Source organism: Mirounga angustirostris, unplaced genomic scaffold (assembly GCF_029215605.1).
Source record: "Mirounga angustirostris isolate CCGP_5_RB_7025 unplaced genomic scaffold, mMirAng1.0.hap1 SCAF_7, whole genome shotgun sequence".
Lineage (NCBI taxonomy): Eukaryota > Metazoa > Chordata > Mammalia > Carnivora > Phocidae > Mirounga > Mirounga angustirostris.
Genome location: NW_026991715.1, coordinates 127,501,606 through 127,522,395, shown reverse-complemented (window position 1 = coordinate 127,522,395; position 20,790 = coordinate 127,501,606). Strand labels below are relative to the sequence as shown.

The following is a 20,790-nucleotide window of genomic DNA, read 5'->3' as shown; positions in this document are numbered from 1 at the left end:
ACCTTGATTTTGAGTCTGCTTCTTTAGCCCTCTCAATAATTCTATAAGTCACGGAAGTCCCTGAAATAAATCCTTTCTGCATAAAACAACTAGATGGGTTCTGTTCTGTGCAACTGACGGATACAGGGCACTTAACAGCCTCCCCTCCGTGACCAGGATTCTGGTGTCTCAGGAAAAGCCCCTTTGGCTACATTGCACCTGCTCCCGTTGATAAGGTTTTCTCAGCTTTGGTCTTGTGCCTCATTCCACCTTGTCTGACTCTTCCTTCAAACCAACACCTCTGCTCCCTCCGTCTGTCTGACTTGGACGTTGTGCTCCTGGTGTCATGGGAGCCCAGGGCCACTCCCAACCCCACCCACGCCCCAGCTCAGGCTTCTGGGAGCCCGGACCAGGTCCAGCGGCACCCCGGGGCCTGCCGTCTCAGACCAAAGAGCTGACAAGTGGATGACTCTGTGCAGCCCAGGGGAGCGAGAGTAATGCAACACCAGCCTCGGGGACTGCACACAGAGAGAGGATGGGCTAGATCGCCGTGACCTCATCCTATCCTGAGGATGGCACTCACTGGGGTCAGAGAGAGCAAAAAGCAAAGTGTCCCTTGGCTTTCCAGTTCTGCTCGTCCAGTTTCTCTGAGAGTCTTGCTGGCACTTGAGTGAAACCAAGCAGTTTCATTTCACTACAAGTCCCTGCAAGAAAGTCTCCACATTCCAGCAGCCTGGTTTCCCCACTTTCACCTCTCCGCATTGCTGTGATCTTATACAGACTTCCTGCAACTTCCTTCGAAGTCCTGCTGTCTCCTCCAGTTTCATCTTCTAGCCCATGAGCTCATGAGTTTGCATGATTTCAGTATGAAGTCATCAGTTCGTCCCCGGCCTCCTGGACAGGCTTTAAAACCTCAAGATTGTTTGGATAAAGTAGAGGTAAGCCCTGCAATTTGCCTTGAAATGAAACCCAGGGTCTGTCCCAGGAGCTCCCACATATGTATATTTGTAGTTACTATACAGCTAAAATCGTTTTCTCCTTTTTAAACACTAAAAGCTTCCATCTTCCTTTTCCTCCCTGTCAGCATATGCACCTGCCCTCTCAGAGAAGAAGGCCAGAAGGAGTCCTGGAGGAGCCAAACGGTCAAAGCTCACAATATACTAGAGCCCTCTGTTTTACAAAGCGTCATGTACGTCCACAGTGGGAGGTGAAGCAACACTGGGATTCTGGCGGGAGGAGAACAGAAAATTCCACCCTAAGACAATTGTGTAAAGAATTGAAAACGGTGTGTATGTCAAGGAGCCATTTATAGAGTCAACATGCTGAAACCAAGCCAGAATGTGTAGGCCTGGAATTCTGGAATGTGTATTTTCTGAACATTCCTGATTTCCAAAGTCATAGCCAACAACAAAAATCACATTGTGGCACCAGAGTCTCCATTCTTTCTCGTGGACCCATGGGTTTTCTCTGAGCAGAGAGCATGAAAGATTTGATTTTTTAAAACACTCACACCAAGACTGTCATGAAGTTTGAATTATAAATTATTAAATTATAGTTTGAATAAAAAAAACTATCTGATCAGATGTAGAAATCCACTTAACTCCATCTAATTCGATTCAAAGAAGTATTATTAACTGAGTCTCTATTATATTCCCAGTGCTGAATGAAGTTGAGGAACTACAAGAGAACTATATGAAATAATTCTTTTTCTCAAAGAGTAAGAGAGGCAAAGATTAAATATGTGAGGTAATTAGAGAGCAAAGCAAGGGGCCACAATCTGAGGCACATTGCAGCCATTGAACCTGGTAGGCACTGAATGATAGAAAAAACAGGAAGGTAAACAGGCAAAAAAATATTAATTAGAGACGAAGTCCTTCAAATGGTCCTTGATGTTTGGGTAGGGCTTGGGAGGTTTCTGGTCTAATGCTAATGTAGGCAACTTTGTTCTGAAAGGAGCAAAATCTAAATATAACTTGTCCCAAGGAGAATTTGGGAAATGATCAAGCAGAAAAGAACGAGAGACTCAGTACCTGTTCTTTGGATAGACTTGGTCTGTTCCAAGGTCTGAAAGCCCCCAAGACCTTAAACCCAGTGGAAAAGCTGGAAGGGAAGCCAGTGTGGGTAATTAGCCACGGCAGAGAGCCGGGTCTCACATCTTAACCACTTTATCTTTGCTTTCTGCCTGTGCCCGGAGGAGATACTGTCAGGAAGAGTATGAGAGTCAAGGATGAAGAAGGAGAAAAAACTAGCAGTGGGAGGTGAACAGTGTATGAGAAGACTGGGTGATGTAAATCCTAAGATAAACTAACTCCCTCACTACTTTATGTGCATGAAAATGTCCAAAATGGAATGAATTGCCTCTGACATTTTCTTCCAAATCTGATCATCTTTTTATATTGCCCCTTTTATGTCGTGCCACTTTCATGATCCCAGCCATTCAGGATGGAAATTTCTCTCTTCATTGGTGCAGGAGAGGAAGAACTTTTCTTCCTCTCTCTTATGTTCAGTAGCTGGGGCCTGTGAATTAAACTAACAAAAGACAGATTAACAGGAGAAAAAGGTTATTTACATGTGTGACAAACATACATATGGGAATACTATGATAAATAACCCAAAGGGGTGTTTGGAATTTGGGATTTACCTACCTTAATAGGGGAAAAGGAGGAGACAGAAAAGGTTCCTATGGAAAGAACACATAGGTTTCCTTGGGAAAGACAAATTGATTTTTTAGGAGACAAATGGGAGATAAGAGTTTGTGATAATGTTTGTCTATACAGGTTTGAGTAGTCTTTATAGCTTCTTCAGAGCCAAAACTCCCCCCAGAGGGGGATTTATGGTAGGTTTACCCTTGCTCTCTCCTGGGAGCAGACCCACCCCAAAGAGAGAATTTCAGGCAATTGTCATTTCTTAGAAGTTTCTGCTTTTAATCTAATACAGGAAGCTCTGAGAAGGCTTCTTTCTGCATCTGTTAAGTCTCAAATGTCTTCAGCTTAAAGTCCTCTTTATACCAGCTCTGGGATTCTGAGTGGGTCCCCACACCTGCCTCTCTGTTTTCAGTCCATGGTCAAATCCTCTGCTAAGACTATGAGCTTCTAAATGATCTTATTAATCATTTATCTCCAGAATCTAGCTTGTGGTTTGCCTACTCATTAAATACTTTTGGAATAAGGACCCCTGAGTGGCTCAATAAGGTAGGCGTCTGCCTTCAGCTCAGGTCATGATGGCAGGGTCCTGGGATGGAGCCCTGCATTGGACTCCATGCTCAGCAGGGAGCCTGCTTCTCCCTCTGCCTGCCCTCCCCCTGCTTGTGTTCGCTCTCTCCCCACCCCCCGTCAAATCTTAAAAATAAATAAATATGAATGAGTGAATGAATGAATGAAGTAAAAGAGTATTGCTTTCCTAATATTTATCAAAGGGCAATAAGCAAAAACCATGGCACCTGCTAGAGGATCATGCCCAGAGATATGTCTTTAGCTCTGATCTGTCTTCTTTTTTTTTATAAAGAATTTTATTTACTTATTCGACAGAGAGAAACAAAGTGAGAGAAGGAACACAGCAGGGGGAGTGGGAGAGGGAGAAGCAGGCTTCCCGCCGAGCAGGGAACGTGATGTGGGGCTCGATCCCAGGACCCTGGGATCATGACCTGAGCCAAAGGCAGACGCTTAATAACTGAGCCACGCAGGCGTCCCTCTGATCTGTCTTCTTAGATACCCACCTGTATTCTCAATTCTTTACGGGCCATCTCTATGAGGAGGTTTCATAGGCATCTCAAGTTCAACACACCCATAATGAACCCATTGTCTTTCCTGAAAACCTGTTCCTCATCTGTTTCCTGATTCAGTGAATGGCATGTCACCAGCCCCCCAACCGCCCAAGCTACATAAATATTATTTCTCATTGACACCCCTCTTCTCTCACTGCCCTATAGTAAATTGTCATGCAGTCCTATTGATCTGACCTCTAAAATGTCTCCAGAAGGAGCACTCCCTATATTCTCGTTCTATTCTCATCATCCTTGCCTGGTTTCCAGGAATCCCTTAACTGGTTTCCTATTTCTAAGATCTTTTCTGTCCACTCCATTACCATAACATTTTCAAAACAGGTAGCCAAACAGTCTTTTCCTGAAAATTCTTCAGGAATCCAGTGTCCAGGGTCAACTTTCCTTAAATATGAAGTGACATTTTTTCAGGCTCCTCCCATATTACTGCTGGACTAGTCTCCCCCCATCACACCTTTAAGGGTCTCAGTCCTTGGCTCTGTACCATGAGTTCATTCATCTTGCAAACAGCCCCTTCTCTGCAGCTGCCCCCACTCTGGCTCCTCATTCCCTCCTAGCTCAGGCTCAGTTCTTGGCTCTCTCTGCCTCTAGTCCCCTTAAGGAATTTTTGGATTATTATTTGCTTTCTTCATGTTCCATTCTGTTGGGCAAAAACATTGTTTACTGAGCCTCTGTAGGTGATAGAGCATACTAATGGCTCATCAACACCACTCTTTATGATATTTATTGGTCATTTTCTGTGCCTGTGGCCATGATCCGCTCAAAGCCATAACCTTGCGCTCTGCCGTTTTGCTCAGGAGCTCCCCTCTTTAGCGCAGACCCTCTTCTCATCTCTGCCGGAGTCCTCATGGCCCCCACCTCCCCACCCCAAGCTCTAACAGACAATGCCAAAATTCTGATGTTTATTAGACAAATAACTGAACTCTTCATGTTGGAGCTGCTTCCATTTAGACTACAATCACCCGGGCTTACCTTTTATAACCAATCATTTCCATTATGTTATTTTCCAAAACAAAGGAACAGTTCTCCCCTTAAGAGGAATTCTGCTATCCCCTTGGGCCAATCAGCTCAAGCCACAGTTAGCTTTTCCAACATGCTTGGTTGGTATATTATTGGTATCAGATCTCATTTTTTTCCAGTTGCTTAATATTTTTGGTTCCTTATTGCCCCCCCAAAAAAGTGGTCTCCAAAGATGTTAGGAAGAGGATCCTCTGAAATATGAAAAAACCACTATTAAAAATTCTGTACTTCTTTTCCAATTCTGTTTTTTGTGTATGTTTATATATATTCATCTATCTATAGTATCTTATATTCATATATCAAGGGAAGGTGGCTAAAAAATATTTACTGATAAAGATATGAGACCAAAAAGTTTAAAGACCATTGTCCCAGAGGGCAAAAGCCCAATGCTCTTAGCATAGTTTCTAAGTCCTTTGTAAACAGCGCTGAAAGAAAGAAAAGAAAGAAAGAAAGAAAGAAAGAAAGAAAGAAAGAAAGAAAGAAAGAAAGAAAGAAAGAAAGAAAGGAAGAAGAAAGAAAGAAAGAAAGAAAGAATCATGACTTTCACATAGATATAATGTGCATGTTAAAGATTTTGTTTAATTCATTATTAATGAGGGAATAGAAATGGAGAATACAAAGAATCGACATATTTATAGAGCAGCGATATTGAAAGACATGTGCAAATTCAGGCAAGACCAGCTTCTTCCAAAGTGGGGGAAGGAAGTCAGTTGAGACTCCCGAAGTAAAAACTTTACATCTCTAAAGTCAAGAATTACTTTGCATTGTTACCATTTATCAATAACTTACTGAGTTGTAAAATAGCTCAACCGATAGGCTCAGAATCCATGTAAAGTCAAAATCAGGTAACTCAGAAAGGGTGTGCTCTAGACCAGGGCAACCTAAAGCCTGCAGGCTCAATCCAGCCAGCCACCCGTCTTTGTAAATAAAGTTTTATTGGAATACAGCCACACCCACTTGTTTAGGCCTGACGTAGGGCTTCCAGTTATAACAGCATCCTTGAGTAGACAGAAACTATATGGCCAGCAAAGACGAAAACATTCATTCTCTGGCTCTTTACAGCAAAAGTTTGCCAATCCGTGCTCTAGAAACAGTGCATAGTTCTCCAGTGAAGCACAAGGTTTTCATCCCGACAGTTCTTCCTTCCCAAATGTCCTACCTGCCACTGTAGTCAGCCTATGCTCTGACCTCCCTGAAATGCTCTTGGGGCCCTGCACTTGGGAATCTCCACATGTGGATCCAGAGCTACTCAGAAAAGTCTATCAGATGAGGCTTGGGCTGATTCCAAAGGCAAATAGCTCTCTCTCTCTACTTTAGCAGTAGGACCTTTGTAAATGCACTTCTTTTTTAAAAAATTTTTATTTATTTATTTATTTGAGAGAGAGGGCATGAGCAGGGCTAGGGGCAGTGGGAGAGGGAGAAGCAGACTCCCCACTGAGCAGGGAGCCCAATGTGGGACTCGATCCCAGGACCCTGAGATCATGACCTGAGCCAAGGCAGACGCTTAACCGACTGAGCCACCCAGGCGCCCTGTAAGCGCACTTCTTGATGGTAAATTGGATAACTTACATCAGGGCCTGTCATGGGCTGAATTGTGCCCCCCACCCCCCGCCCGCAAGGATCCATTTGTCAAAGTCCCAACTTCCCAGTACCTGATAAGATAACTGTATTTGAAGATGGGGGCTACAAAGAGGTAACTAAGTTAAAACGAGGCCTTCGTGTGGGGCCCTGATCCAATATTGCCGGTGTCTCTGTAAGACAGAGATGCACAGGCACAGAGAAAAGGCCATGTGAGGACACAGAGAGAAGGCAGCTGCCTGTGAGCTCAGGGGAGAGACCCCAGGAGAAGCAGGACCTGCCGGCTCCTTGATCTCAGATGTCCAGGCTCCAGAACCATGAGTACATAAGTATCTGCTCTTGAAACGACTCAGTTTGTAGGGCTTGGTTATGGTAGCCCCAGCAAGCTAGAACAGGGCCATGTCCGTTACCTGATCAAAAACCAATGGTGTGCCTTAGAAATTCACCTGCAGACATCCGGTAGAGACCACTCTATCCTTTTTGGGCTACATAACATCCACTCAAGCAGTGGCCAGCCATTGATGGATCCAGACAGAGTCGGCCTATTCTGGGTGACTAACATTAGAGGCTATTTTCCCCAGACACTCAATCACGTACTTATTCACAGAGCCCTCATAGGCTCATGTTGGTGAGAGGGGGATGAACAGATGAGTCCTGCTCTGGAGATTGACCACCTAACAATGGAGACGGATGCAAATACAACCAACTGCCCCCAGGGGCCCTCGTAGACTAACCTGAGTGTGTAAAGGGACAAACCCAGAGGAAACCACAATGCCATGTAGTAGGTCCTTGGAAAGGGGTGTTTTTAAAAGTGCTTTGGGAGCCCAGAGGATGGAGGAGTTGATTCTGCAGGAAAGGAGCAGACAAGGAGGGAGAAGGAGGTGGTCATGGAGGGATCATTTGAGGAGGGTCCTCTGGGAATTGGAATGGGTGGGGGTAGGTGGCAGCTTTTGCCTCAGAGGTTCTGGTGCTGTCCTGTAGCCTCGAACATGCACTGTAGGTTTAAAAGGGCAGTTCGCACAATTTTGCTTAGACAAGGCGTGAAACCCTATACTATCCGTTCCCACTTTCTTCGGGGCAAAAACTCAAATGGGTAAGAGGACGTACAAAAATGAAATCCTTATTATTTACTCCTCAAAGAAGACTGATGTGTTGGGACAGCCGGGTGGCTCAGTTAGTTAAGCTTCTGCCTTTGGCTCAGGTCATGATCTCGAGGTCCTGGGATCGAGCCCTCATCAGGCTTCGTGCTCAGTGGAGCCTGCTTCTCCCTCTCCCTTTGCCTCTCCCCCCAACTCGTGTGTGCTCTCTCTCTCTCAAATAAATAAATAAATAAATAAAATCTTTAAAAAAAAAAGACCGATGTGTCATTTATTTTTAAAAAAAAAGTCCTAATGCATTTTAGTTACCATTATAACCTGGTAGGTTTTTAGTCAGTAGCCTCTACCAAAATCAAAGATGGTTATGTAATTGGATGAGTCTAGTGGGCCCCACCAAGTGTGTGCAGAATTTTCCTCTGATGTGATTTACGAAGCTTCAGCATCAGTGGGCACTGTAACCGGGACACCCTCCCCCCGCCCCCGTCAGAATATAACCGCGAGTCCTACTGCCCATTCTGTTGGCAAGAGGAGAACAACAGTGCTTTTTAATCCTACAGCTTCTGTTGATCTCTTTATTGCTTTTGTTTTGGAGGGGCAAGGGCTGTTTCTCTTTTTTTTTTTCCCCACAATGAAAATAACTTATTAAACTAGTTATATAAATGGCCCATGTAAAAACATTCAAATGACACCATTAAATCTTTATTCCAATGACATCATCAGAAATCTCCTGGAACAGATACAATAATAGTGTGTGTTAGCTTTTATCCTCGTACCTCTTAAGAAAGCTATTGTACAAAGCTAGCAACTATTACAAGAAAGATGAAATATAAAATATTTTAAAAACCAAAGTAAATTGGGGGAGGTATGGTGGGAAACAGATAGCAAATTTTAATGAACTCCAGGGAAGCAGCCAGTAAATTAGCTCAGTCTTGTCTGATCTGCTTAAACAAAACGAAACAAAACTCTTAAACCACATTGAAGTGTCTTGGCTTCCCTAAGGAATAGGAAATGGCATTTGGTAGGTATAGTATTTTTACAGTTTTATAGTTTTGTTTTGTTGTCTGTTACTTTGTTTTACAAATTTGTAAAAATTTTTGAGATTGTTTTCTAAAAACAAAGAAACACTGGATTTTAGCCCTCGGTTCCAGAAAAAAAAAAAAAAAAAAATCAGCCTACCCTCAAATTGAACCTACATCCACGTGGTCATAATTAAATGCCTCAAAAGAACTTAAAACCAACTGAGAACCATCTGACCACATTGTAACATGTCCAGCTACGTATAATAGAATGCCACTGTTTAGCAGATCACCGTTTCTTAAATGGCATCTATAGATCATGGGGAGAAAATGCTAGATAACCATCAGGATGAAAGTAAGAAGGAAGAAGATTTTTTTTTCTCTTTTAACCATCCAGCTGGGCCCAGGTGCTTAAAGATTATAAACCTAATGAACTTGAAATTGTTACTCAAAACATCTTGGAGGTCTGTAGGATGCTGCTCTCGCCAAGAGGTAGAGCAATGGAAAAATGGATATATCAGGGAGGAGCTGGGGGAGGGAGTTCATTCTGTCTGGAGCCTTGGAGGAGGCTCTGTTGTAGTGGTAGGGTGTGACAGCGATCTTAAAGAATGGGAAAGATTTGGGGCGCCTGGGTGGCTCAGTCATTAAGCGTCTGCCTTCGGCCCAGGTCATGATCCCAGGGTCCTGGGATCGAGCCCCGCATCGGGCTCCCTGCTCGGCGGGAAGCCTGCTTCTCCCTCTCCCACTCCCCCTGCTTGTGTTCCTTCTCTTGCTGTGTCTCTCTCTCTCTGTCAAATAAATAAATAAAATCTTTAAAAAAAAAAAAAAAGAATGGGAAAGATTTTGAGCGACAGGAAAGTGAGGAAAGGACCTAAGATGATCTGTCCAGCTGGACAGATCAGTCAGTTTCCACGCTGTTCCCTAGACAAGGGGAAGCTGTGTGTATGTGGGGAAACAATCAGATTCATATGTATAGATATAATACTGGTAACAGCACAGAGAATGAATTGGAGAGGAGAGTGTCTGGAAGCGAAGAAATAGGTTATAAAGTTAATGCAGTCCAGGCCTTGAACTATGGCAGTGATCAAAGGAATAAAAGGAGAATGGCACAACCCATACCTTCTAGAGTGTTCTATAACACAGATTATTTCTATTTATATGAAGCTGAATAAACATTTTGTTATGTTAACTGGAAAAAGAAAGATTTTACGTATATTGAGATAATAACTAATAACTCGATTGGTCTCAGAAGTTGCAAAATAAAAACAGAAATTAAATGTAGGTAAACTCCAAAGTTGGAACAAGCATTTTTGTTTTGCTTTGTTTTCCCTTCAAGCAATTGTTCCCTCCTGTTCAAGGCTGAATCTTTGCCCTGGAAACCCCCCTCTTCACTGATGACATCCTTCCCCTTGTTTCTGGGCCTGCCCTCGCGGCCATGGGAGAGAACCCAGGGCGACCCTTCTCCCCCCACAGGGCAGGAGGGAAATGGAGGACGTATTTACAAACACACTGCACGAACGGAAAATAGCGTCCCTGGCATGCTGAATGTTAACTCCTGCTCCCCAAAGGACCAGTGGGATAAAGAGGAGTTCTGTTCTGGATTACTAGGCAGACACTATCTTGTTGCTTCCTAAGTGCCCTTGTGCTGCCTTCCTAGCCCTGTCGGGACTGCTTCCACGGCAAGGAAGCTAAGCCATTCAAATCACTGTCTTGCACAGGCACACGTGGAAGGTAACCCGTGCATCTCACGGTGGTTCATAGCACAGGTGGTCCGGATTCAGATCCTCGCTGTGCCGCTTCCCCGGGCAAGCCAGTCACTTAACCTCTCTGTGCCTGTCTCCTCCCTGGGAAGCAGGGGAGATGACAGGAGCCCCCTCACGGGGTTGTTAGGAGGCTGAGACAGGTGAATACAGGTAAAGCACTTGGAACAGTGTCTGGCACAGGGCAAGTGCTTAATAAGCATTAGGGATTATTTTCCTATATCAAGATAGTCTTATTCTTTTCCAAAATGAGAACAGTAGGTGAGAGAAAGTCTCAGCAGGGTGGTGGTCTCCGCTGTAGGAAGGGGCAGAATAGGGATGCTAGGGCAAGAGGAGGAAAGGGGGTTACTACCGCCCTTAGTGCCGGGGGGGGGGGCGGAGCCTTCAGGAGGGGGCAACAGGTGGAGGGCCACTAGCCCGCCAACCACCTGAGTCTGGTACCTCAGCTGTTCAGGACTCCATGATACTCCGCCTGGCATTCTTGCTGGCTGACCAAAACCGCCACTTCACATATAGGCATATGGAAAAGGTCTTCATCCCCAACAGCAGTGACATACGTAAGACATTCCAGGTTATGTGAATGAGAGAGTTAAGAGAAAACACAGTTCTCCGGATTAAAGTCACTCCTCCATGGAGCCAGCCACTCTCCTGTCTCACCTCCAGTAAGATGTGGCATCCAATCTGCAACTCACATCTCTGGCGTCCGGAACCCAGTTTCAGTAAACACCGAGAATGCTTACCATACCTTAAACAATCTTCGGCGCCATGTTTCCTACATAGCTAACGCAATTAACTTTCTGCCAGGTAGAGAATGGGAATTATTAAAAGGATTGAAACTGCTTTTATAGACACACATAGACTCTTAGAGCTGGAAGGGAATGGAGAGGTCCTTTCATTGTTTTCTGAACTAAGAATGATTTTTTTTTTTTTAGCAGAACCCTCTACTTAAGCAAATTTCTACTTCAAATTTTTCTTGGAATCCTTATACATCAACGAGATTAAAAGCAGAGAAAAACAGAACCACACTGGACAAAGCGATGTGTACAAAGGTGGGAATCAGTGGGGTCAGTCTGCCTGAATTTTCCACCCAGGAGACGAGCAATAGAAGAGTGCACTATTTTTGGAGAATTGGAAAACAATACAGCCAATTAAAGTCTGTCTGTATTGTGTTGTCTCTAGGCACTGATGATTCGAAACATCAGCACTAGAATCCTACTGTCTGCCAAGGTAGACCAGCTGGCCTACCAGTGAGTGAAGGGAGTGGGATGTGTCAACAGTCTGCCAACTTCACCCCCAAGACCCCAGCTAAAAAAGGCCTGGTGGCTCCACGAAACATGGTGTTCAAAACCACTGATCTAGCCCACTCTGCTCGTCTTTCAAACCCAGGAAGGTTAAGTGACGTGCCCAAGGCCACCAAGGTAGAATAACTCATAAAAGTGAAATGCCATTCCAGAGGCAGTGCCTTCTGTGTATCTACTTCCCACAGCCCCCAGCACCCTGTTCTTTCACCCCCTGTTTGATTCCTTAGTGGTATAGGTTGATTTGTGTTCCCCCCAAAATTCATATGTTGGAGTCCTAGCCCCAAGTACCTCAGAGTATGACCTTATCTGAAAACTGGGTGATTGCAGATCCAGTTAGTTAGGATGAGGTCACTCGAGCGTTCTTTACCTCAATATAATGGGTCTCCTTATTTAAAAAAAAAAAAAAAAAGAGGAAATTTGGAGACAGACGGACACAAGGAGGATGTAATGTGAAGAAAAAGGCAGAGATTGGGGTGGTGCATCTAAATGCCAAGAAACACCAAAGATTGTGAGCCAACTACCAGGAAGAAGCCGGAGAAAGGCATAGAACAGAGTCTACCCACAGCCCTCAGAGGGAACCAACTTGGTGTTAGACTATTAACCTCCGGAACTATGAGAATACATTCTGTTGTTTGAGCCACGCAGCTTGTGGTCCTTTGTAATGGCAGCCTCAGGATACTGGAACGCCTGGTCAATGGCCCATCAGTGGCAGGCTGCAGGGGTGGCCACAGACGTGTGACTACGTAAGTGAAGCCACTGCAACGTGGCTACAAAACTGTCCTCAGAGTCAGTGCACACCCTCGAGCTGGCATACGTGTGGAAAGAACCACAGAATTCAAAGCCAATGCACCTTTTCAAAGCTTAAGTGATTAAGTCCTTCCAGATGGTTTCCAGTCAATTGCCGTGGCAAACCCAGCTTCACAGAACTCAAAGAAAGAGTGAGAGACTGTCCCCCACAACCAGGAGGAACAGGAAAGTGGTAGAGGGAGACTGGCGTCCAGGCCTCCGGGACCCTCTCTCCATCTGCCTGCTCTGTTGGCAGCATCACTCTCTTCCACCTCCCCTGCAGGGAGCTCGACTTCTGGCCACCCCTAGTGGCTCTGGGCAGCCGGAGACAACAATGCGTGTGTGGTCATCAGGGAGACTCCGAGAGGGGGTGAGCTGCAGTCCCAGGAGCTCATCCTCTATCAACTCCTACACTCTCCAGACTCTGCAGCACTGTAGACTCCAGCCCCCTGTGTACTCTCCCCCACAGAACTCTTGGACTTGGGACATTGGATCCTCCCTGTGGAAGTACCTCCATTTACAGATAAACCACAGTCTTCTTACTTTCTCAGAAATATGCAGGAAATGGTTTAGACCGCTTGGACCACCCATGAAAGCCATCTGTGCGTGGGAGGGGCAGATCCGTCCCTGCAGGTGCTGATAGTGTTACCCAGACCCGTGGAGTGCAGAATCAGACCAAAAGGACTCTAGAAGAAGGAAGCTGCATTCTCCTTCCTGCCCTGGGTGAGGAGGTGTAGCTTTATCGTAACCTGTAACTAAATCCAGGGAAATGCTCCCAAAACAGCATGTGGTTAATAGCTTAGGTTCAAACCCCAGCTCTCCCACATACAAGCCGTGTGACCTTGAGTGAGTTCCTTAATATCTCTGTTTCAGTTTCCTCATCTGTAAAAGCTGGACTGATTATTAGCACCTTCCTGCTATTATTGTGAAAATCACAGGAGTTGATTTACATAGAATCCTCAGGCAGGTGCCTGGCACGCTATAAAAGCATTTGCCATCTTATTATTGTTGTTGTCATTATTATTCTGAGGAACATGGGCTTTGACGTGGGACAGCCATGGCTCCTATCGTGGCTCTGCCTCATACTAAATGCCACCTTGGGCAAGTTACTTAATCCAACTGGTGCCTCAGTTTCCCCATCTCTAAAACAGGAGTGATACTATTCCTTCCCTCGTGGTGCTGCTGTGAGAACTGAGATCATACATTTAGGGTGTGAATTAGGTTGGTGCCTGGCACATGGTACGCACTCCGCAAATGGTCGCCATTGTTCCCTTGTTGAAATGCATTCAGTCCTGTGAATACATGCGGTTACTAATACTACGTGCTCTCCATGGCTGGGGCTACGTGCTAGACCCTCGGAGGAATACAGGGGAAATTAGGTCTGGAAGGGACCTAGGAGTTCTTGTCCAATTTTATTACTTGTTGGATACTTAACTCCGGGCTCTGAGCATCTACATCTTCATCACTCAAAAGAGACATGACCTATCTGCCAACTCCCAGGAGGAGTGTAATTGGCGACAACTCAAACCCCACAAGATCGACTAAGGAGGATGATGCATGTTGTACCTCTAAAGTGGAGGGCTTTGCTGGCAGCGAGCAACCAATTACTTGAAAAATCTGGGGGAAGGCAGAGCAGTTAATATCCGCAGAGTAGTGAGAGATGGCACGCTTTGAGAAAATGTCAACTCCATATGGGATGGGAGAAGCGTCTGTATTAGGCAAGCTCTTCTTCATTCTAAACAGTCCTGTGAGGGGACATTTAGTGGGCGGCACAGTGAGCCAAAGAAGGAAGTTTTTTACTTCCCTGCTGTTTTTGCTTCGAGTGTTGCTGTGTGTTAGCATATGGCATCTCAGATGTGTGAATGAACTGGAATTTGTATTTGTGATATCTACAGCCAGAAGTGATCTATTTGGGAAGGAAAAAAACAAAAACAGAAACAAAAACAAAAAACAGATGCAGAGCAGGATAAAGACGTGGGTGTCTTTAAAGGGAAAGTCTTCAGGGTCCTAGAAAACAGGCTCTGACATTCAGGTGCCTTGCCAAAAATGATCCCAAACCATCGATCTCCGAAGTTCCTCGTCAAAGCTTGGCAGAAGCGGTAAGGAAGCAAGGGAGCGCCTCCACTGTCCTCATGCTTTGGTGGTTTGGATAGATGACATCATCTGCTATGAGTTCCCCTTTTCTAATAATGGAAGTCAGACTTGGAAAATCAAAATCACTCAGAATCAGCTATGTATTCAAACCCCTCTCCCATCTATAAACTTACCAACCAATTCTTCAACCTTAAAAATTATTTCATTTCTAAAGAGTGGGCAGTAGTGGAGTGGCATAAAAAGGGGAGAGGATAACACCCCCAGAAACATAAATCCAGAATGCCTTTGCTCTCACCTGCAACCCTCTCTGCCTAAACAGCATTCTTTATAAGAGCTTCCTATTTCTATGGAGATGTCTTGGGTGTTCAGAACTGTTGGCTTTTTTTTTTTTTTAATCTGGAAATTACTGTTTCTCATCATGTGAGAGAATATACTTAAAAACCAATGCTTTCTATACTTCTGGAGAATTAACAAGACAGAGACAGTGTGGCCTGGATAATTTCCCCTATTAAGTTAATTAAACCAGGAGGCCATTAGATTGAGGTGAGTCTAGTATCTTTAGCAGCTGATGCAAGCAAACCCAAACCTAAGTCTGGAAATGCCTCAATGTGAGGAAATCAAAGCCTAAGGACAACCAATCACAAACAGCCAACTAGCCAACAATAAGCCCACAAGGCAACTGCTTAAGCTATAGTCAATCAAGTAATTTCCTTGATTTGCTTCTGAGTCTTCTGGATAAAAGTCTTGCCCCTTGGTCCTGTGGCTGGAGAGACCCAAACACTTCCAGTTTGACACCGTGGATTGGAATTGATGTTTGCTCAAATAAGTTCTTAAAGAATTTTAATATGCCTCAGTTTATCTTTTAGCATCTCCCCAAAAATGGGAGGGAGGGAAGGTGAAGACCATAGAACAGGGGGTATCTCTGGCCCGGCCCTCTCTGTTCCATGGCCAGTGACAGCATCTACTGAACCAGGGTGCAGTACGGTGCCTGCATTCTCCACGGTGGGCAGCACCTGTTTCCACCAGCAGCGTCTCAAGAGTCATTCATTCATTCCTTCATTCATCCATTCATTCTAGAAATGTTTGTTGTACACGTACTCCACCCTAAGCACTAGACTATGATGACAAATCAGACCTGGCTGCTCCTCTGGAATGAACAGAAAGGTCCGTCAGTCTCATGTATCCTAGAACAGGTCCTAGGCTGCCAGCAATCATTGCTACTGCCTATGGTAAGTATTTGTTATTCTTTTTTGGCAGCTCAGCTCCCGAACTATTCTTCAGTATTAGGGGCTGCCCCTCTTGATATGTCTTGATGGGAAGCAGATACCACTTTCCAACACCAGAGCCTTATTTGCAGCTTGAATGAGGACGATTACAAGCATCCATGCTGGGCTGTGGCTTAGGAGAAGGAACGTCAGCCCCGACAGCCGTCGTAATCCTCGTGGAGGTAGCCGTGATGGTGAACTTCAGGCACAGTCCCAGTGGCAAGGTCGGGCAAGCAGTGGGAGTCTCCCTAGGACCAGATCTGCAGTGATTTGGGAGGTTTTCCCTGGCCATGTGGTCTCTAGCCTAGCTCTGTGGGGCTCCTGAAAATTCAGAGTAGCCCAATATTTTAGTACATTTTACTCTGCTTCAATTAGCCAGGCTTGGTTTCTGGGGCTTCTAAACTCCGTGACAGCTATGTCCCCTCAGAGTGGACTCTACAGCATCACCACCGCAAACACCCGAGAGCACCAAGCAAGGGCTGGGGATCTAAACCATGTGAGAAGCCGACCCTCTGCAGCAGAGGGCCCCCTCTGGCCTCCCTCCAGCCTCCCTCTGGCCTCCTACTTCCCACGCTCTCACTGTTGGTTGTAACACATCATCTCGCTTCGAGTTACGTAATTTTATTTTATTTTATTTATTTTTATATATTTTAATTTTTTATTAACATATAATGTATTATTTGTTTCAGGGGTCTGTGATTCATCAGTCTTACACAATTCACAGCTCTCACCATAGCACATACCCTCCCCAATGTCCATCACCCAGCGACCCCATCCCTCCCACCCCCCTCCACTCAGCAACCCTCAGTTTGTTTCTGGAGATTAAGAGTCTCTTATGGCTTGTCTCCCTCTCTGGTTTCATCTTGTTTCATTTGTTCCTCCCTTCCCCTATGATCCTCTGTTGAGTTACATAATTTTAAATTAACCAAGCTGTCGTTTGGAAATCTTATGGATCCGATAATCTCATTTCCAGGAATCGATCCTGAACAAATCGGCGATCTTTTCCCTTTAAGCATGTTCATCACAGTGTTATTGATAAAAAAACATTAGAAACGACCCAAATGTGCATTATTGAAACATGGCAGAGCTCCCAAAAAGAATGTTTTCAAAGAGCAGTTGAGGTCATAAAGTGGATACAAAGCTTTATATAAAGTAGGACCCCAATTTTCTGTAAAACTCTTGCTTTATACGGATGATATATATGTCCTCGAAGGTGATCGATCAAACCACTGATCACCATTATCTCCACATTGTAAGACTGCAGGTATTTTTAAAAAATTTTAAAGGCTGGAAAACAAGTAGGTACTATTTATTTTGCAAATACATTTTATTTTATTTACTTTTGTGTAATTTACAAATTTTCTACAATGAGTATGCGTTAGTCTTGCCTTAAGGAAAAATATTAAAAACAAAATATATAAATATGGTTAGAATTCTGATTTTTCACAAATTTACACTACTGCCCCACCAGTATTTACTTATTTATTTTTAAAGATTTTATTTATTTAAGAGAGAGAAAGTGAGCAAGAGAAGAAGAGAGAGAGAAGGAGCAGGGGGAGGGGCAGAGGGAAAGGGAAAAGCAGACCCCGTGCTGAGCAGGGAGCCTTAAGTGGGACTCCATCCTAGGACTCCGGGATCATGACCTGAGCTGAAGGCAGATGCTTAACCCACTGAGCCACCCAGGTGTTCTCCCACCAGTACTTGTAAGTTAGTGAGGTTCTGCCTTATTTGCAAAAGCATATCCAAGCAAATAATACAAGTAAAATAGGGAGCTTCACTGTATCCCACCACAAGGGGCGTATATTGTGAACATCCCTCATGTTGTCTCCCAAAGGCAACAAGACAGAATTCTCGCCTGTGAGAAGGTTGCAAGACACATTATAAATTTTTAAAAACGTATGTTAGAACAGAGAATGACAAGATGATGCCAAGTGACAGATGAGTGATGCATACTTAAAGTCTATAGGAATTCAAGAAAAGGTTGCTCAACTCCAGTGGAATGGTTGGACATTTTCCTGAATTTGGGGGAACTTTTGCTCTTAGCCAGTGGTGCTCACTTTTTGGCTTCAGAAATTCTTTATACTCTTACAAATTATTTTTTTTTTAAAGATTTTATTTATTTATTTTACAGAGAGAGTGAGAGACAGAGACAGCATGAGCAGGGGACCGGAGGCAGAGGGAGGAGCAGGCTTCCGGCCAAGCAGGGAGCCCGACTTGGGGCTCGATCCCAGGACCCTGGATCATGACCTGAGCTGAAGGCAGACACTTAACGACTGAGCCACCCAGGCACCCCTATACTCCTCAGAATTATTAAAGACATCAAAGAGCTCTTATTTGTGTGGGTTATATACATAGTTGTTTACCCAATTAGAAACTAAAACAGAAATTTTAAAAAATATTCATTTATCAAATAATTTTAAAATAGCAATATTAAGCCTAATTAAATGGTAACATAATAACATTTTTATGAAAAAATAACTATTTTCTAAAACAAGAAAAAGAAATGGGAAAAATGGTATTGTTTTACATTTTGCAACTCTCCCTAATGACTGCTTAATAAAAGACGGCTGATCCTCATATCTACTTCTGTATTTGATCTGTTGGGACATGTTTGTGTTGAAATACATAAATAAAATTCAGCCTCACACAGATATACAGTGGAGAAATAAGGAGTATAGCCTTTTTCAGAATAATTATGGGTATTTTTTTCCTTTCATAAGACACCAAGTCTCAATAAGTAGCAGTTTCTTAAAGATTAGTTGCCATGCAGAATCTGAAACCACATCAATGAATGTTTATCCTGTGTGCTATTAAAACTCATTGGTCTACATGTACTTTAAATGGATCTTTTACCTCTGCATGATTTTATACACCATGCCCTGGTCATTTGGAAAATTTTTATCTTCAAAATGTTGACACATTTTATTATATGGTATCAAAAAACCACGTTTGTTAAAAATTATCATAGACCTCCTCAAAAAAAGTCTTCGGTTATTAAGAATCTGTCAAATTCACAATACTGGTAACAAGTTTTCCAAAATTCGAATTTTTGCTAGAAAGCTCCAATTTTATCTTTAGCAACATATATTGCCAGTTGTTTTCCTTGAAGTGACAGAGTGAGTACATTTTTGAGAAAATACTAGCTGAATATCCAGATCTGGGTAACTAGAATTTGTCTACCAGTTATTCTTTCAAATAAAAATACTGTTCCATGGGAAAAGTGGCCACTCAGCTCATAACTCATTTGCACAAATGTTTTTCCTCTAGATAATCACTGAAGATCAATAAGCAGCAGAAGTGCTTTCTGCATATTTCCAATTTCATCACGCAGAATATTAAGTGTATGCAAAGGTCAAGATCAAATAAATAATTTCTGTTCCCTTAAGAACATTCTTACATGAAGCTTTTTTTCCCCCTACAAGTGGGTGGTGACGATACACACAAATATTACTGGTACTCTCATTTTTTTTTAAAGATTTTATTTATTTATTTGAGAGAGAGCACGAGCAGGGGGGCAGAGGGAAAAGAAGGTTCCCTGATGAGCAGGGAGCCTGATGAGGGGCTTGATCCCAGGACCCCAGGATCATGATCTGAGCTGAAGGCAGATGCTTAATTAACCGACTGAGCCACCCAGGCGCCCCAAGTACTCTCTCATTTTTACTCACCAATGTTTGTGCACCATCAGGGCAAATGATAATGCAGTGAAAAAGACAGTCAGTTGCTTAGCATTATTAAGAAAAATAATTTTGACACTCTGACAGAGTCTTAGGGAGCCCCCAGGGGCAATAGACATACTTTGAGAACTGCTTTAAGCCCTTAAGGAGAGGGCGCCTGGGTGGCTCAGAGGGTTAAGCCTCTGACTCCTGTTCTCGGCTCAGGTCTTGATCTCAGGGTTGTAAGTTCAGGCCCTGCCTTGCGTTGGGTGTGGAGCCTACTTTAAAAACAAAGAAAACCCCCCAAAACCATGACGGAAGGTAAGGCTTTGACAAGTCATTGTGAAATAAATGCCCACGTTTGTTGGCCAGTTAGTGAGGGCACAGAAGCCAAAGTAGAGGCTGGAGAGGTAAGTAGTCACCAAACTGTGCAAGTCCTTAAATACCAGGGAGCGGAGCTTGGATATCATTCTGCAGACAGGTGGGAAACTTTAACACCATAGCTATCATTTACTCAACACCTACTGTGTGCCTGGCATTTTCCACACATTATTTCATTTAAACTTTCATATTAATTCCAGGAGGCGAGTATTATCATCTTCATTTGGTGGAAAAGGAAGCTGAGGCTCAGAGACGTTAAGAAACTTGCCCATCTCACACAGCTACAAACGTACACAATGTCTTCCGTTTCAAACTTCCTTCCAGCGCACATTCTTCAGCCCCGCTGGGTAGGATCATGGAATGCGTATGGTCCTAAAACATCTAGTCTGCCATGAAACACTCTGGCTATAAATCTTGCGTATTTACTCTGGGTTCCCTAAGGGCAAGAGTCAAGTCTATTTATATACCCAGCACATTGTAGTCCCTTAATAAATCTTTAACCATAAAGGTAGTGACTTTTATGGAGCCAATTCCACCCAGATCCCTTTCGACTTCTCCTGAGTTTAAACTGCACACACCAGAGTAAGAGGAATTTTTTTCCCCCCAAGAGGAATTTGCAGGCCCCTATCTCCTGAACCTGACTGTGGCCTTCAGTGACCAGGACAGCTGCTTCTGCAGTTATTACGGTCTATTTGTAAGGTAAGCAGAGCTTGTCTGCTTCACCTTCCCACCTTTTGGAGGGGCTGGATATTATTCTGGAAGGAGACTGGGCTTTGGAACAGGCTGACTGGGATTCAAATCCCATTCCACCACTGACAAACTGTGTAACTGTGGGCAACTGGGCAACGAATAGAACGCTTCTAACCTCCGTTTCCTGATCGAAAACATGACCAGAATAGTGTCTTCTTCAGAAAGTTGTTGAGAAGGTGAAATGAAATGGTGTAAAGAAATCACTGCTCCTGGCGTCTTTTCTTTCTTCCAGAACTCCGGGCTGGTCCCACGGAGCCCTCCTGCAGCCCCTGAGGGTCTCCAGGCTTTCCCAGAGCCAGATAGGCCCGGCCAGGGCTCACCTGTCTCAGCCC

At 44.0% G+C, this 20,790-nt stretch overlaps 1 long non-coding RNA gene across 2 annotated transcripts in view; it reads left to right on the top strand.

Moving 5' to 3' along the window:
- LOC123853445 (uncharacterized) overlaps positions 1–18,050 on the top strand; it is a 31,569-nt gene extending 13,519 nt beyond the window's left edge. Inside the window, exons 3-4 of one of the 2 annotated variants that reach the window (XR_006793154.3) lie at positions 760–917; positions 1,064–2,374. This is a non-coding gene — a long non-coding RNA (uncharacterized LOC123853445). Of the gene's footprint in view, positions 1–759; positions 918–1,063; positions 2,375–17,805 lie in introns of those variants that run through there. The other variant, XR_008505097.2, reaches the window with a different exon arrangement.
- The last annotated feature ends 2,740 nt before the right edge of the window (positions 18,051–20,790 follow it).